An 18,667-nucleotide genomic window follows, 5' to 3' on the forward strand; every position below is an offset into this window, starting at 1 on the left:
CGCCGTGGACGGAGAGAGACACCGCCGATTTTAAAATCATTTTTTTTTTTTTTTTTGCCGGATCGTCAAATTTTCAAAATACTTCCTCGTTCGCTAGGAGAGCAGAATTTCTCGTAGCGAAAGTTCCACTGCAAATCGGATGCGATGAACTGCGCGTTAGAGAATAAATGATCATGTTTGTGAGATTATTAAGCGAATTATCAGGCAGCGAAATTAAATGTTTGGAAAAATGCTTTAACGGCAAAATGCGTGTTTACAGTTTAAAGTCGGAAAGAACACTGTTTTCACAGTAACGTTGGTTTTTTATACCGCTTTTATCAGTGACGACTACTGAATCATTATTTCTAATCATTGATAACGACGAGGGGAATAAAACAGGTGATTTCACCCTTTGCAACAAGACGTATAATGTGTATACTTGTGACGGTTACACAGTCGAGATACAATCGAGGACAGTGCCTTTCTGTCGCGGATGTCGCAAGCGTCTGATTAGGAACACCTTTTCTAGTATTCTTTAGCAGAGTTGGCATCTTTTCGGTAGATACACAGAGTCCAAGAATTTCTCGAAGGTCACAGTGACTGACGTGCACCGACCTGGTAGTCGATCAAACAATAGACGTAATTGACTTCAAAAAGTTCCCAAGTCATTATAGTTCATTTGCTATTTTGGATTGTTATTTTGACGCATGTATATGCAATTCCAATTGCGGTCTTTGATCAGAAATTGCATGCAATCGTGATATTCCAGCGCCGTAATTCTGATCCATAACAAATATCGAATAACTGTGCAACCAGGTTGTGATCCCGGAATTACCGCTGATTTCCGATTAAGCGAGTAAGAACTTGCCGAAAACTAACCCCCAGTCTTAAACTTCCACTCGATTTTCACAGCGCAACTGCAATAATACGTCAACTCGGCGAAGATAAGAGTAATCGAATATGCTTTTACGACTGATAATATTGTCACGATGGGAGGCGGGAAAGATGAATGAAAAAAAGAAATGCACAAATGAAAAAGAATATTTCGCACGTCGAGACCGTATTTAACTTAAACTAGCCCAGCGCGTAGACTGGCCGGATATTTCCAGTATTTTTTCGTATTATAAATTCTCTGCCCTGGACAGCCGCCCCCAACCGCCCCCTTCCTGCCTCTCTCCCTCGTTCACACACCCTTGCAACGCGGGAATGAAGAGAACCATATAGAGAGAGAAGGAGAGAAGGAGAGAACAAGAGAGAAGGACGGAGGGGGAAAGTCGACGCAAACGCAGGCGAACAAACGCGTGATTCACACGTGAACTCGAATTCACGTTGGATGAGTTGAATTCACGGGGCTCGGCGGGGGTGAAGGAGGCGGGGGCGCGTCGGGGAAGCGAAAGGGGTTGAAGGGAGAGTCGGTCTGATTGAAGTCAATAGTTTGCCAGCTTCTCGACGCTCACGCGGGGCGTTTCCATGTGTGTGCTTGCCTGTATACCGTGGAGGGCAGTACGAAAGCTTGCATGTTGGTGGGTGGGGGTGGGTGAAAGGGGAGAGGTGGGGAGGCAGGCGAGGCCGTTAATAATATACGTGGAAATCTGATTATTTTTTCCTACTCTATACGGTTTTAATTTTACAGCCGTTTCTCGTTTTGTTGTTCAACGATTTTCAAACCCTGTCCGATTGATATATACGTCACTCTACCCGCAAAAACAGAGAAATATTATTTAAAAAGGAATAATCGTCGAAATGCCCGTTTTTTTCAGTATACAATTCTGCTTTCAACAGAACGCAAGAGTCGTTTCATTTTTATTTTACAAAAGTCACGGACAGAATACTGCGGTGTTTTCTACGGTTGTGAAAATCCTTCAAGCCAAAGAAAAATAAAGAGAAACAAAAAAAAAAAAAAATGACAGAAATAGAACAAGATAAGAAATAACACGTGGATGAAAGTGGCGTTGCGGTGTAACGTTGTAGGTTGAATGAGCGTTCGGCGCAAGGACCGAGCGGACTTTTGGAGTAAATGGCTGAAAGAATTTTAATGAAATAGTGGTTTTTTTCATCCAAGAATCAAAGTGAGCCTTTTAATACAGCTTGGGTAGTTTTTTTTTTTTTTTTTAACCTATTTTGCTTTATTTCCACTGCATTCACTCGTTTCGTTTCTGATACCGCGGCGCGGGTACGCGGGAGATCCCGGAGCACAAAAAACGTCACGTCTGAAAAAGTAAAAGGACGCCTCCTCCTGCTCCTCGGCCTGGCCTGCAGCTCCGGATTCGAGAGAAACGGACAAGCCGAGAACCGGACAACCGAATGAACGAACGGATGGACGGAGGATTGGAAGAGAGGATCGGGGAACCGTGGGGGAGACTCGAATTATCTTCCAGCTCGTGGGTGTTTATTTTTCACGTGATTACAAACGAAGTTAATCTAAATTGAACGAAATTAATTTTATTGCCCCGTCGAAGAGCCATTGGCATATCTTTTTCCCTCTTCCGTTCTCATTTCCTCTTTCTCTCTCACCCAGCTCCTCTATCTGTCTCTTAGAATTTTGCTCCGATCTCTTTGTTTACCGAATTTTTCAATTCTTCTGATTTGACCGTAAATAAAACTTTTAGTTAGTTTCGGAACAACCGTACGTGTGCATCTGCGGGATAATACAGATTTATTTACTTGTAGAAGAACGATAATTATTTTATAGACATTGAATTTTTTCGTACTGTCAAAAATAAACTTCATCTTAGTCACATGAATCGAAATTTATTTTAATTTATGAAAAAGTGACCATTTTTATCATCGCAATGACTAATCGACCATCGTAAGGTTCCGAACCAGATACAATACTTTTTTGCATTTATTCATGCTTTAATCTTTGCCACTTTTAATCCTATTAAATATTTTGCCTTTTTGCTTTTTTACAGGACAGCAAAAAAGTATTCCCACAAATTTCACACGACGAATACCGAAGATGTTACTTCAATGACAGTTTCAATGCGAATTACCATGTGGTATCATAAAATTAAAGTTTCCAAAGACGCGTGCCTTTGCGATTAATGTGATTAGATTTTTCTACATCGCCGAGGCAAATCTATTTGCGAAGCAAAATGAAACGAACGTGCGGTGTACGTTGTTCAAACTGTATTTTCCCCATTTCCAAAGTTAACGGATTCAGACGCGTTTTAATTGGAAACAATAATAACGATAACGATAACAACATCAATAATAATGATCATAATAGCAATAACCACGGCGAATGCGTATTCGAACGTTTTCTTTCCAACCCGTAGCGAAAAGTTAAGTCAACTTTTAGGAAGCGTTATTGCGCGGGGCAGATATACTTGTACGTAAGCCTGCATCGGGCAGGTACCGCAGCATTATATTCGTACAGAAATACGCGGGGGTATTGCGTATAATCTGTATATTCACCACGTTTAATACGACTGTACATTACGAGTAGGTAGGTACCAGAATTGCGTAATACGCGCTGATTACATCGTAATCCTACCCTCCCACAAAAGGTGAAGCACACGCCTGCGAAGGGTCGGAAAACAAAGAGAAATTTATTCCTGACAGAATTTTATATTCGCACATGCGTGGGTCTAATATGTGGAGGAGATACACACGGAATGGAACTCTTGAAATTATACACCCTCGTTTCGGGTACCACGCGGACGGTGATGACGGTGCAAGGGAGCCGCGCGATTTCCAGCTCAGCTCTGTAACGTCCGCGTGCGTGGCCGCGTGTGTGTGCGTGAGTGTTCAAGGGGGGCGCGTATCGTATCGCAGCTTGTGTCATCGTCACTTCCGCCCCGGATAATAAGTTGGGAAAAAATGGTTAGAAGCCGAACCGAAGTGAAGGGTTAAAAGCTCGGCCGCGTATCGTGCCTGAGCCTATACCTATCATCGAGACCCGGGATCGGGAAATGTACTTTTAAGAAATCGAGAAAATTTTGCCCCAAAATTGGCCTCTTGTTTATTTCCTAATCCAGCTACACCCGCATGTCCGTACAAACCCAATTTCGGGGCAACAATCCTATTGAGAAACAATCCGCACCCGCGGGTCCTAAGGCCAAGTGTAAGGCGATTAATTTGGCGAAGCCCCGCGCCAAAGCGTGCCAATATATGTATTTATGTATGTTCTGTTGTTGGCACATGTGTGTATCGCGCATGCATACGCCGTTGGTGCAGCGCTCTTCTCCACGACGACTTTGCAAAATAATATTGGCCTCGTTGATTATTCTGGATAAAATAATTGACGCTAGTATCGTGTGTACGGGTATACGATACACCGCATCGGCCGAGAATGCAGATGCAATCGGTAGGTTGGCGTAAAGCCTCGCAGATGTCACGAACAACGCGTAATATTGCGTATACCTATAAACGTTTCGTAAAATCCGGAGTAACATTCGCCCGGATTGCGAACGGGATATTTTTCGAACTAAGCGGACTGAAAAGCAATAATTGCAGATAAGAGATCTAATTCATATTCTCCACCCCTGCACGTGGAGTATGTATAACGCGAAGGGTGGGGGGAAAAAATGTTTCAAACCCCAATGCTAGCTTTCGAACCTCGATATTCAATTTTTCGCAAAATAATTGGCATTTATTGCTCGGCGAATAGTGAAAGAGATTTTTAATCAAGATGACGTGGAATTAGCTGTCGACGTTCGTATTCGCGTAGGTAGGCAGGCAGAATTAAATGGTGGAAATTTCGGATCTGTCCGGGCTGAGAAAATCAACCTCGAATTACAAAAACACGGGGCTTAAATAATTCTCTTTAAATTCAAAAAGAACGGGCTTTTCTTCGCGTGTAACGTGGTGAAAATAACAATGCAGTAACAATAACAATAATTAATATATACCACATAAAAATCGTAAATTGAGGTCGCACAATTTCGACACGCGATTATTGTCGTACAAACATGCAGTTAACGCGCAGCATGAAAGACACACGATATAATCAGTTGTACGTATATAGATTAATCCTCGTTCTAAAAACGCTTCTCAACGCGGATGAAATATAAAACTAAACAATGATTCAGCGACCCGCATTATATGCACCCGGTTTGGCTTGGGGGGTCACGCCGTTGCAGGGAACGGTTCTCATGCCGTAATTATTTATCCTCTACGCTCACTTTCCGATTACAATGTCCAACTGCCACGGAAGTTGAAGCCTTCTGTATTTTCACGAATGAAAAGTAACAGCGCATAGCCGTGTAAAAAAAGAAAAAAAACCGACCGTAATTTGTGTAGCATAACGAAGTAATATTCGGTCGCTAATTAGGTCTCACGTTGAAAATAATCGAGTTCGACCGTTTTTTTCGAAAAAATTTTAAATAAATAAATAACGCATCATCGCCTCTCCTGGTTCTCCGGGTAGATTTCTGCAAAAGTTTCGAACAGTTTCGAACAAAAAAATATGCACATCTGGTTCTCGAGTCGGATTTTTGGGAAAGTTTCGAACAATTTTTAAAAACTTTGAACTCTATTTCCCCGATCAGTTACAGAAGTACGCAACTCGTCGATCCGACAAGCCTGCTTGAATAATGCATTAGGTAATCGTAATTGCAAAACCGTAATTATAGGGTAAAGGCAAATGGTTCGAGGCGATTTATCCACGTCTTTGTAGTTTCACATGTATTACACATTGCGTGTAACTTTAGAAGAGTCGAAAAAGAATAAGCGAAGAGGCATCGGTTACGGAACCGTCATAGCTGGCGTTAGAGCTTAAAAATATAACGAGTCGTAAAGAATAATCGACCGATCGCTAGCAAAATCGTATGTTTATCATTGACATATATTTTCCCACCTCGCAGATTATTTTCGGTCGGCTACTCGTGTGAGAATTGAGCGTCAACGGAATTACCCTACCTTCAATAAAAATAGACAGGTTCCTATGCCTATTACACAGCTAAGCGAGCTCGTATGTTTTTATATACATACGTTGCATGATTCGAGCACGTGTATTCATCGACACGATACGTTATACGTGGAGCACGATCAAGGAAGTTAGCGTTGAAAGAAGTAAAATGGAAAATAAAACTGGAACAAGTAACAATAAATTGACAATCAACGCCACTCTTCGGACATCCATGCTGATACAGGTATAAAGAATTTACAAGTATTATACATTCAAGTGCTTTCCACCTGGCATCACATGGTTTGTCACAATTTCCCCGACACGCAAACAAATGCAGGATACGTGTATGCTTTGAAAGTATAACTGTTTCTAACAGAAGAGAGAGAGAGAGAAAAAAACGTAGATCGTCTTTCTGCACTCTACGCAAGTTTTACGACTAAAGGGCACGTCGCAAATTGAAGCGTATACGTGTGAAAATTGATGTATTATAAGTCAATTAGAAACAAAGATATAACAACACAACGTGCCGTTGTAAATTTTTGACACCTCGCGTTCGGTAAATCAAAATAATCGTGGCTAATTTTACCGCTCCTAAATTATTCCCGTCGATTATTGTGTCGGATATCCGGTAAGAAGGGTATCAACTTTCCATTCGAGCGAATTCGGGGCAGCGTTGGATTTTCCCAAATCGCGCGGCTCTCGGTGTGAAAATTGAATTGCCGGATGTCGCGACTACCGCTGCTGCTGCTGCTGGTGTCGGAGCGAATGTAAACGGCTGTGGTTGCAGCCGTTTAATAAGAAGAACAGTCGCCACCTCCTCGTGATTAATTCTTGGTAAAAAAAAAGCTCGGCGAGAACTTTACAGACGCGTTGCGACGCCCCAACTTCAACAGCCACCCTCGAACGAGCGACTCTCAACCCCTCGCAAACGGAAAGTTTAGCCTCCTCCTCCACCCCCGTCGCATATCCCCCGCTTCCCTTATAATATTCACGGCTGCGGTGCGTTTCGAGGCAGGTAAAACAACCGGCGAGTTTTTACCGCCTACTTTCACCCAACAGCATGTTGCATCGAAGGGGTGTGTAAGGTTATACGAGTTTACAGGGTGCGGGTTGTACCCTGCGTACGACTGCAGGTTGTTTTCGGAGAAAGGAGTCGCAAAAGGTGGAAGAATTCGGGTACAATATGAAAAGTTTGTGATTACGGCCGAATCTTTTCTGCGACGCGATAGTTTTGTAATCGTAAAACGACGACGAGTGAAACGATATAGCGAACATCGCGACGCGTAGATTGAACAAGTTCTCCTTGGAAACTTTGGCAATTATTACAATATAATTGCAACATACATTATGCTAATGTGCGAGTCACCCGCTTATTTAGAGTTTCGCGAGTATTCCATCTAGCTGAGTATAATAAGGTGCAGGGTTATAGCGGTTTTATTCCTAAACTTTCCAAACCGCCATTTGCCGCCGGTGTGGTAATTAGCCACGAGGGCTTGGGACATCAGTTTTCAAATAATTATACACACGGGATGAAAAAATGAAAAAAAGGGTGAAGAAAGCAAAAAAATAAATAAATAAATAAATAAAAACACGAAAAACTGAGAGGTCTGTATCGCGGCAGCGAAATGCGCATTGAAATTTTTATCACAGTCATAACATGTAATGAATATTTCGGACGGTTACCGTCGAAGCTCCTGCAGGATAGCCGTTAAAATAGAGACGCTATACGCGTGGACGTCCCGTCCTTTTCAATTTCGGTATAATATTGTGATTACGATATATGTAGGTATATGTATTATATAAATATGCGGGTACAGTTCGTCGACGTAGCGTTTACACTGCCCGGCTCTCGCCACTGTGGCATCATCACGCGTGCCTGCATTGGATTGCCCAGTCGGCACAAGAATGCATTTCGTATACCTATATATATATATGTATATATATATATATATATATACATACGCATACACGCACATGTATGTCATAAAAAATATACGAATCCCCTCGATTCCCCGGCATTGTACATTTATTCACATTATACAAATATAAATGATGTCACGAATATATTTTTATACAGTTCTTCCCTAAAAGCTTATTCCGTGTGCGCGTTGTTGAACGAAAAGAGAGAGGACATGACATACGAAGAATTTGCAAAAGAGAAACGATGAGAAAATTCGTTTGAATTATACGGAATACGGAACTGGGACTTGAACGTATCTCGTCGTTGGGTTTGTAAACTTTATTTTACTTACCGTTATCGGGGTGGTGGCACGATGTGTGACGTCGATCGATGTCGATTAACACCGCATGCGGGGTAGATGAGGTTCACACACGAAGCAGGCGTGATGTTTAGACTCACACACACACGCGCGCACAGACTCGTGACGCACGCGGTCGGTAGGTTATATATCGAGTATCTACTTTGTCATTCGTTTCCGGGATATTACGTATATAATTAATTACACTATTTCCTATTGAATTTTCGCGTCACCCGTCAGCGGATCGTCAAAGGGAAATTGTTGATCGGCGTTAAAACGACACCGCTTATAAACCGACAACCGCGCTTACAGCAGCCCCTATTACACGAAATACCTGCAACGTTAACGCGCGCGAAAATCAAATAGCGGTTGACCGATCAACGACGCGTACGTGATTCGTTAACTGTTACCAAATTTTCGTCGATCACTATTCGGCTCGACTAAAATTTGACAGTAACAAAGAAACATCCGTTTCGCCGTACCCAACAGACGTTCGTCAACGACAGGTAAACTCTTTTCTCAGCATCTGTTCCGGATAAAGTTTCGCCGCATCCACCGCACTTCGGCACGCATCGCCGATCGGTATCGGAAGGTCAACATACCTTCACGGGCATAGGAATATAACGCAAGATAGCTAGCTAGCTAGCTATCCTGTTTCAAGTGTCTATAAATTCTTGGTGAACACGGCTGCTGCATAGGTCGTATCCACCTCGCGCGTGAGATACCACTCGGTTGAGAGAATGTATCAAAATCAGCGCCGAGGCTGGTTTATGGTCGGAAACGCTCGTAAATACGCACTTCTGCTACTCGCAATTCGCCGCATACCTATAGGTATAAACTCGGCGTTTCCCCTCCCCCGAACCTAGCACCAAACGGTGCGGGGTGCTCGCCCCTCGTCTACACACACCGTAACCCATCCATACTTGGCGTTACACCGTATTCGACTGGTACCTACACCAAGGTTAGGTAGGCACTCGTTTCAGGATTCGCGGGCTCGGTTACCTCGCTCGGTTCTGGTTAACTTGGCCCGGCTTTCCCGCGAGGGTGAAGCTCGTTCGGAGCTTTACCGGGCTAATAAAAGGCAGTCGAGATATACCCACGACAAACCCAAATCAGTCGTAACCGCGCGGCGATACTAGACCCCGGGAAACTTCATTGTTTCATTGTTATCGTCGTCCTCTCTGTTATGTCGCGTATCGCTGTATGTGCATTGTGCATACCGTCTCTCACTCTGCGTTAAGAAAAGTCCTCTTTACGTACAAAACAAGATGCATCGACTTCGCTGAACGGTTCTTCGGTTTGAGAATCTTCTCGTTCCGTACGTTCCGCGTATTCTTAGACACGTTATTCGCACGAAAACCAATTTTGCGCCGAAGTGTTCTCAGCGGTTAATTAGCATTCTACGGTCGGATCGATCGATTAGCACAGCAGGTTGCACACCTTGATTACAACCCAGTTACAGATAGTCAAAGTTGTTAATAATCAGCTACACGGACCTGCGCGTTACGCTTTTGCAGGTCGAATTTGGCGCTTCAGTAGCTTCGCTACTTTGCCCAGAGCAATTTGAAACGCAGGGCTAACATAACGATAAAGATCCGGCGAGAAGCGGGCATTTCTCATTCCAGCGTGCGTGCATTCGCACAGACCACAATCCGTAGCCACAGGTGTGACGTGGAAAGATCCAACGAATTCGAAGCGTTTGTAATGCAGTTCGAAACATTCTATCGTCACCACATACCACGATAATGAAATTAGCAGAAAAAACGAACAAACGATAATTGACCAGACTGTTTTGAGAACACGACAGCGACATGTTACGCAAATCCGGCGCTCCTCGACGTAGTTTGTCAACCTCAGATGTCTATCAAGTTATTCAGACTTCGTGTACTTATTGGACCCGAAATACTCGGACATAAATGTATCAGAATAAAACCGAAACGAAAGATCTTGAAGTGTTACTTTTTCTCAAGCACCTGTCCTCAAATAACTGCGGCACCGGGATAAATCGACAAGTATAAGCCTGGTTGGAGTTTAGTTGAAGCATGCGGGGACAGAGCTTGGCGAGTTATGTTACAGGTGCATAAATGTCAACGACGCATGTCTGCATATGTGTGTGAAGTTGCACGCACTCGGGAGGCTGGAGGCGATTTCGCCGAGTTGTGATCCAGGCGTAGTAAAGTCGGCCAGCAGGGTTATATTATTATATACCTGCGCCAATATCTCGATTACGCACATCACCCGTTCGAAAGACAATTTCCTGGTGGAATTACGCCGGGGTGCCAATGCGCACATACATATATATACACACATATATGTGTGCATGTATATACGGGCTTGATTACAACCTAGTATAATTTAAATATGTCGTGTCGAGTGGCTATAATACGTCGATCCGTCCGGTCAGCTACCGCTCACGTGGATAAAATCGAACGTGCCGCAACCTCATAGTACATCCCGTCCGGTTATCCATCGACGAAATTACTCCGCACCTTGTCGAAAAGGACATACGCAGCCGTAGATGACTTACGTGTGGCAAAGCTTCGATTATGCCTCAAGATCCTTCGACCGTTCGATCTATAAATAAAATTACGACGAAAGAATACGGTCGTAGATTCGTTTCGCTGGCTGGCTTTGGTCCAAGATTTCGAATCGGACCCGACCGCACTGATCTCCGTGTGAAGGAAGGATCCTGCAGGTCGTAACGAGTACATTAGATACATGTTTGCAACGGAATTATTAGCGCATACACGTACTCGACGTCGTCCAGTTAACACCAATGCTAGTGTTCGCCCAGACGTGATTTGATTTGGTTTTAGTCTGCGCGTGGCAGACACTCAATTATCCACGCTTTCAAGACCTTACATGCGTACGTGTGTATGTATGTATGTATATACATCTATATGTATATATTCTGACGTGGATTTTTTCCGCTCCTCGGTCACTCGGCGAAAATGACCGAGAACTTACCGCGTGCACAATAATTTGGCGTCCACGATGTACCTTGGATCTAAAAACAATATCGCGAAGTTTTGTTGGGCGCCTGGCGTGATTAACACGCCTCGAAATCGTTAATGCGCTATACCTCGGGCATATGCTCGATGGCTCAGTACCGCGGAGAGGGGAGGGGTAATTTTTGGAGAGAGAGAGAGAGACACTCGAAATACACACGCTATTTAACAAAAGAAGTAAAATAAAATCTTATATTTCCCAATAGCGGTGATACAAAAACAAAAAAAATATAATCCAAAATGTCGCTCATCGCGATTCTAAAAATAAACAGAAAATTGCACGTAACCTACTCTATTTCTTACTCTACTGACCTCGCGGCTCCCTAACTAAAATGTCATTCAACGATCACAAAATCTTCATACGCAAATCTGAATTTGCAAATTCGCCATTTCTTCTCCATGGCGATTATTGCTCGAAACCGAAACTAAAACTAATTATTCGACGGTGCGCCGTCGGGCTACCGAACAGACGGCGTCCTCAATCTCACCCGACTCGGAGCTTCGACGCTACCGCGAGCTGCCCTATATCTAAACGTGACAACATAACTTAACCTAAAGCTTATTTCCTACTTATCTCGACTAAACGAATCCGCAAACGTTCCTATATTTCAAACGCAACCAAAACTCAATACTCAAACTTCTCGTCTCAACTGCTTGTCGGCTCCCCCTCCGCAGCCTCGACATCCTTCCTTCGCGATTGTCGCTAGTCCGCCACTTCGCAATTTCCTCGAATTCGGTGTCGACTTCTTGCCTGATGCCGTTGTAGCTCGAAAAATAAAAAAAAACAAAAATACCTGAAATATCTTACGTTATTCGCTAAGGTGTCCCCTCTCGTAGTTTCGGATGCGTGACTCTAGTCCTGGCCCTATTTTGCAAAAACTTCGCGACTCAATTTCGGAAATTCCTAAATTTTAGTTCTGCCCAAGGTTCAAGGAGCCCCTTGTAACGGGCATCAAAAATGCCACGTTACAATATATATATATATATATATATATATATATATATATATATATATATAATAAACACAACGCGGAATAGAAGAGAAAAAAGAAAAACTCTGATCCGGCACACCGTCAGACGTTACACACGTATCTCATCGTGTGCCGAGAGGTAAAAAGTATCCGGGAAAAGGTAGACCTACCTGGTGGAAAAACTGAACGATATTTCACATATTGCAGGTATATGTATACGCGATAGTGTTGCAACACCGCAAATCGGTGCACAAGGACTCTCGTCGCTAAGTCATTTCGCCGAGCTAGGTCCGAGAGCTCTATAATCCTGGGAAGGCCTTAGGCAAGTTTCCAATCCCGGTGGTCAACTAATATCCAAACACGACGTAAGCCCGAGAAGAGGCTGCGCGGCATCACTGACTATACCCGGTTGGTTCGTTCCAGATCTGAGATACACCGAACCCCGCGCGAGGAACCAACCGACTGGTAATAGCTATTTACAGATATCAGCGCAAACATTAATACAGGGGAGTCTCGGACGGTGTATGCCAACGGATTATCTTATTCTTGGACGGTCCGCGAGATAGGCACTAGTTATAGTACGTCCGGTTTTCTCATCCCTGGGGAGTGTCCAGGGTTCGACGGAGGATCCTCTTTGGACAAACACAAGGAGTTGCCTAAATACGCGGGGGTTCGACGCTACGCCGGTTAAAGTTTCGCCACCCTTGCCCTCCCCAATCCTCGGCATGCGAATTAGCTCTGTTTCGGGTTTCCCTGCTGGCGTAGTCGCGGTACTGTTTTGGAACGAGTTTCAAGGGACAAGGATTGACCGGCTGTAGTCGTCGGCCTTCCGATCGCGACTATACGCGAATGAAAATATCTAGGGATGACTTTAATCCCGAAATCTAAAAACCATCGCGAATCGTAACCCGATATCAGAGGCACTCTGGGGCGTCCCGCACCACAAATGCTTTTGACCAGACCGTACGCGAGTCCTGCGCTACAAGGGATGAACGGTTAATTTAAACTGTAGACAACAGATTTCCGTTTCGGTGCCGTACGCGAACTGTGCCACGCTGTCTTGACCATTCGCCGAAGTGGACGTGAACGTTTCCAGAAGACGAGGATGAGAACACGTCGAGGTTTCGGACGGTAGCAGCCTTCCGTGAAATCTGTACTTAGGACGAGAGAACCGTCTCATTTGCCGACGGGAAACGGAATCCGTGTATGTGTCCGCGTGTGCGTTGGTGCAGGTCCTGCAGGTCCTGCAGGACGCGGAGAGATGCACCGGGAGTTTGTTTGGCGAGCAAACGTTTGCCGACGACACCGCCGGACACCGGTGCCTGGTCTCGGCCTGACTCGCCCTGCCGGAGATGCACATGTGCACGTGTATACCTTGCAGCGTCGTTGGTCTCTCCGGAGGAAGGGTGGCTGGTGGCAGTTTAATACCATCTCCTGGATCCGGACAGCGGTGGTCAAACGACAGACGAAGCTCTCGGGTATCTGGGATTTCTTCCTGCCGTTTCACGCGTGAGAATAGATACGTGTAACGATGGGCGAAAAAGGGTGGATGTGAAAAGAGACCCTGACTGTGGTGACCCGGGCGTGTATAAACGCATCGACGAATCTCTATCTCGGTCGAGCACTCGTGAACCGTTGGTGGTGAAGTTTACTCAGGGATAAGAAGCAAAGACAAGCGCATCGCCGGGCTGTGTGTTGGGTAGTGAGGAATGGCTGGTCGGGCCAGCCTTAGCCTGGCTTAGCTCCGTTGTGGGACAAGCACCCCAACCTTCGTTGCCCGCCGACCGCCACCCGCTCCTCGTGTCAGGGCCAAGTTATACTAGCAAACAGTCGTACATTAGTGCCCGCGTAGTCCTTCTACGGAGGATTTATAAGGGGGAGAAACGGTTCGCAATGGTTGGCGTGTTGCTGCAAGCACCGTGCTTTGAGCTTTCGGCGAGCTGGCGTAATTGTAAAAAAAAACGAAGAAAGGGAGGAAGAAGGTCGGGAAGTGGTAGTTTGAAACTACGGGCGTTGAACGAGTCGAACCTTTGCCGGAACTGTGCGGGAAATCACTGATCGATTTCTTACTCCCGTGGGAAGATGCCAGTAAACTGACAACCGAATTTGAATACGGAATGCGGCCACGGTTCGCGTCTTACGGTATATAGGTCGAGAGAAGAGAGTGATTCGCCAACTTTTCTCACCGAAATTAACATCGGAATCTCTTCGATGTATTACACCTATACCACAGATATTACACAGACGGATATTATTCGATGTTTACGAGTATACGAGAAAATCAGTTGATGGATTGAGCGGATCGTTTGCATTGTCATATTCAAATGATCTCGAGCAACATTCCCGTTGAATAATTCCTGCCAAGATGAGAAAGCGACCCTCCCGAGATCTCTTGGTACACTTTGCTGCCCCGGCGCTACATCTATAACTAAACATAATCCGCACCTTGTACGAACCACGGTTGCAGAAGTTGAAACTCCGGCGACGGTTAAACTGATTGCGAAATGCGGCCATCCCCACACGATGACTATTAGTTCAACGAGTAAATCAGATCCCGGGGCTCAGACGTGGGGAACCGGAGTGTCGAGGTTGAGTGAGAACTCGGCGGCGTCGGCAGTCCTAAGAGTTTAGTTTGTTAGGCGAGCACGTCGCCGTGGGGCGGTGGTTTGGTAGGGTGAGGAGGGGTGGAGTTGTTCGGGGGTAGTTGGGGAGAGCCAGTGGTCAGCACACTTGGCCGACCCTACTTCGCTAACTAGTTTAATGATATATGTTGAGCTACAAGCGCCTTGATTAATCGTTAACTAATGTTGGACCTCGCGGAACAGAGCTACTACGCTACACACAGAAACTCCGAAGCTTTAGGCGGCAGCGGCAAATCTACGTTCGAACTCGACCGAAGCCAAACAGAAATCTAATCTCTCTTGATAATTTGATTTATGATTCGGATGGCGGATAGGCCAAAGAAAAACTCCGAAGGCACGGGGTCCCCAAGTTCGTGCCCGTATAATTTGTCAGAGCAGTGTGCACCGCCAAGGGCCAAGGGATCGGCTGTTCGTACGCGTATACATACGTAGGTAAGTAAATTTGTAGCCCTCGGGAAGTGACCCGGGACTGTAAGGCCTGGGGAAAATTGAATCAGACCCGGTTCTTATTCGGATACGTTCGCAATGGAACGGAACAAGTCGCGTGTATCGCCGGACTTTGCGTAAAACGCACTCGTTGGACGCTGACTCGTCGGACTTCCCGGATTCCAATTAGCAGATCCGTACAGAGGAGAAGGATCGCAGCTGCTGCCTGCACGTGAGCGCTGGTCAATGATTGTTCTTGCATACCCACTCGCGCATAATTAATGCAGCAGAGAGCGACGGCATACGGCGCGGGCGTCGGTCATAATGTTCCGCGGGTGTCGGATATACCGCGGAGGGAATAGACGGGGGTGGATGGCACGGGCTCAGGGATGCAAGACACCGTGAAATTACCACCGGAGTCTCTCTCACCCTCCGCCCCTCCCGTCTATCCCGCCTCTCGTGACCATGGGGTGGATCAGAGTGGGAGGAACCGGACTCTGTCCACTCCGAGTCCCGAACCGCTGCCGCCGCGAATCAGGTATTTGTCTTGTCTTCTTGTTTATGCGACTAGGCGTTGTTATTTGGCACCGCCTGGGAGTTCGCACTTTGTGTGCACGGGTCCGAGGCTCTACGGAGTTTCGGGACTACTTTCGACTTTAAAACCTTCCCAAGGTTCAATCCGAGGCTGCAGGTCAACGCGTGTCCACCCTTGCACGCTCGACTCCCCTTCCAAACACGGCTGAACCTTCGGATCGCGGGCATCCCTGCAGACCGGAAGGAAGGAAGGAAGGAAGGAAGGAAGGATTCCACGCGTTACACCTTCGCGCAAATCAAGATGATTCCTCCAACGAAGAATCGAATTTCGCACTCTAGTCTCGGCGCTACGAAGCCAGGTAATTCAATTTCTTCTCGGGACTTGAAAAGAATCGTAAAACTTTGATTACGCCCCTTTCTTCTCAAGTTCTCACTTCGCGCGATTGATTGTGATTATCGTTGAAGGAGCTACACGTAAGTGTACTCCAAGTATTACGACTCGCGTCAGTTGTACGGATAATCGTAGAAGAGCGAACGGTTTTACGCGCCGGATTTCGAATTAAAAAACAAAAATGTTGTTGGCGCGGCTGAGGGTCATCGGTAGGTACCTACGAAACGACGCACCGGAAGTTTCAACGAATCGCAACGAGCACCGAGTAACACACGGAACGTCGATATAAGCTGCACTATATCTAGCGGGTAGTAGGTTTTTCCTAAATTGACAGATTTTCAATTAAATCAAGTTTCAATCTAATGGAAAAATGGACGGCAGCGCGATCTATTGATGTACGAACGGATTGAATGCGACGAATTTATGGTGTGTGCGTGTACGTACATATACACGTAGGCGTACGATGATATTATACACATATACGTACCCAGGCACAACGGCGAATTGAGGGAGTTGCGTACACCGCATACACAGTGGCGAATTGAAATAGTATTTTCATATTTAATCGTACAAAGGAACATCCGTGGTGATTGCATAAGCTATCCGACCGATCTCTGAGATTAATATATATTGATAAACATTCCATCACACAGAAACGCATCCCACACCGCCGAACGTACCATCCGTCCAGTCGATATTCCCGGAGAAATAAATGAGCTATCCCGCACAACGGAATATTGCTTTTTTCAGCTTCACCCCCGCCACCCTATTGCCGCTTCACCTGTTAAACCATCTCGTTCTCTCTCTCTCTCCCCCCCCCCCCCCCCCCTCCGACATACCGATAGAATGAGGAAAAAAAGCTCCGCGTACGTGTCAAAAACGCAATTTCATCCAATCTCACTCGTCCATTTTCACCTTCCCCCGCGAAATCCGTTCTACTTACCGAATTTGTTACGTCTCGCAATTCGACTATCGCGCATCGTCCGGATTGCGATGATAACAAAAATTTGAATAGAAAATGTAATCGGTGTAGGTGGTCGCAAGCTCGCAGGTGAGAAGCACGGGTTTATTTACGGCCGCGGCGCCGACAAACCGAGAGGTCCGAAGGCTGCTGCAACCGTCGATGAATATTGCATCTGAGAAGAGTTGCCCCCGTTCGAAGCGAGATTCGTCGTTGAATCGTGCCATTGCGCAGCTAACTGCCACCGACAACTACCAAACAATAATCGTAATAATAATAGTGAAATCCGATCGAGACGCAATTGAGACGGGTGAAACGAGCCCCGGGGGTTAAGCGAATGAGAAGGTGACGTTCTTTCATCCCATCCCCGTCATCGCAGCTTCTACGATGCCCGCAGTGCAGTCAGCTGCGATACGGGCCCACGGGGCATGCGTCGATCGTTTGCCTTCAATCACTTCCTGACAGGCCCACTTATAAGCACACCACACCGAGTTTGAACCGCAAAGTGGATATTACCCTTCGGGTGAGGAATGCGGCGAATGAAGGTATAACGTAGTTCGCACTTTGCGTCGTTGAATACGAAATGAAGGACAAGAATACGACCGAAGGGAATGTGAAATAAGTCGAGTGTAAAATTGTAAAAAAAAGGAAAAAAAAAACGAAAGCCATTAAAAGCTTCCACGGGTGAAATACAACCAGAGATGATAAATATCTTCGTCCGTGCAGGCACACGCGTTTTTTGAAACTGATCGGAAAAATTATCACGCGGCTTAATGCGACGACGATTGTCGTGATAACGAGGGGGGTCTATTTCCAACGTTCGATCAACCCCTTACATTTTCATGGTTTCTACTCTTGAACCTCGAAAAAAACGTCCGACCTTTGACCCGCGCAGCGAAGCGAACGACGGTCAAGCAAGCTTACTTTTCAACGTTTCTGCGAGCGTAAATTACTTGCCCAGACACGTGCTAGCAGTGGGTATTAAGTCTATGCGTGCAGTAGCGGGGATGAGGAGAGTACGGTTCGTTTGCCAAGGGGATAATAGCGTAATGGATGAACACGGTATATACGAGGCAACTCCCAAGACTGCGCGTTCAACACACGCGAATAACTCCTCGAGTATACATCCGGGACGCCTGGATATACACCTGGATGCATCAACATTCGTCCGGATCCGTGGAATCTGCATTACACCCCTTGCCGCCTTTGGCCAAAGGCATTTTTACCTTGTCCTCGCCGCCTCCCCTGCGCTGCACGAACATTCTTCTCGGCAGAGGCGATCAAACTTTATGTGTACAAGCGCTCAACGATGGGACAAGCTCTCTGACCGAAGCTACGACTGCAGGGGATGGACGAGCCGTGGCGCTGTAGACGTGCATGTATACGGCGAACAAAACGCTTTGAATATAAAATAGAAACAATGTTAGAAGTTTCAGAGGCGGAAGTGGAAGTGGAATCCGGTTGAAACATGTCAAGCCCCAAGAATTTTCCGCATAATTCATGCGTATAGGCTGTTAGACGGTAAACCAGTAAACAATTTCGCCGAAAGCGTGAAATTAATATAACGTCTTGTTCGTCGCGTCGAGCGATTAAACCCGGAAGTTTATACAGCGACCGTCGTTGTTTCCGCGATTATACGTGTATCT

The 18,667-nt window shown here is 45.8% G+C and overlaps 1 protein-coding gene across 6 annotated transcripts in view; it reads right to left on the reverse strand.

Annotated features, from left to right (window-relative positions):
* LOC107224580 (POU domain, class 6, transcription factor 1) overlaps nucleotides 1–18,667 on the reverse strand; it is a 161,366-nt gene that overhangs the window by 63,882 nt on the left and 78,817 nt on the right. The window lies entirely within an intron of this gene.

The sequence above is a fragment of the Neodiprion lecontei genome, chromosome 2 (genome assembly GCF_021901455.1).
Source record: "Neodiprion lecontei isolate iyNeoLeco1 chromosome 2, iyNeoLeco1.1, whole genome shotgun sequence".
Lineage (NCBI taxonomy): Eukaryota > Metazoa > Arthropoda > Insecta > Hymenoptera > Diprionidae > Neodiprion > Neodiprion lecontei.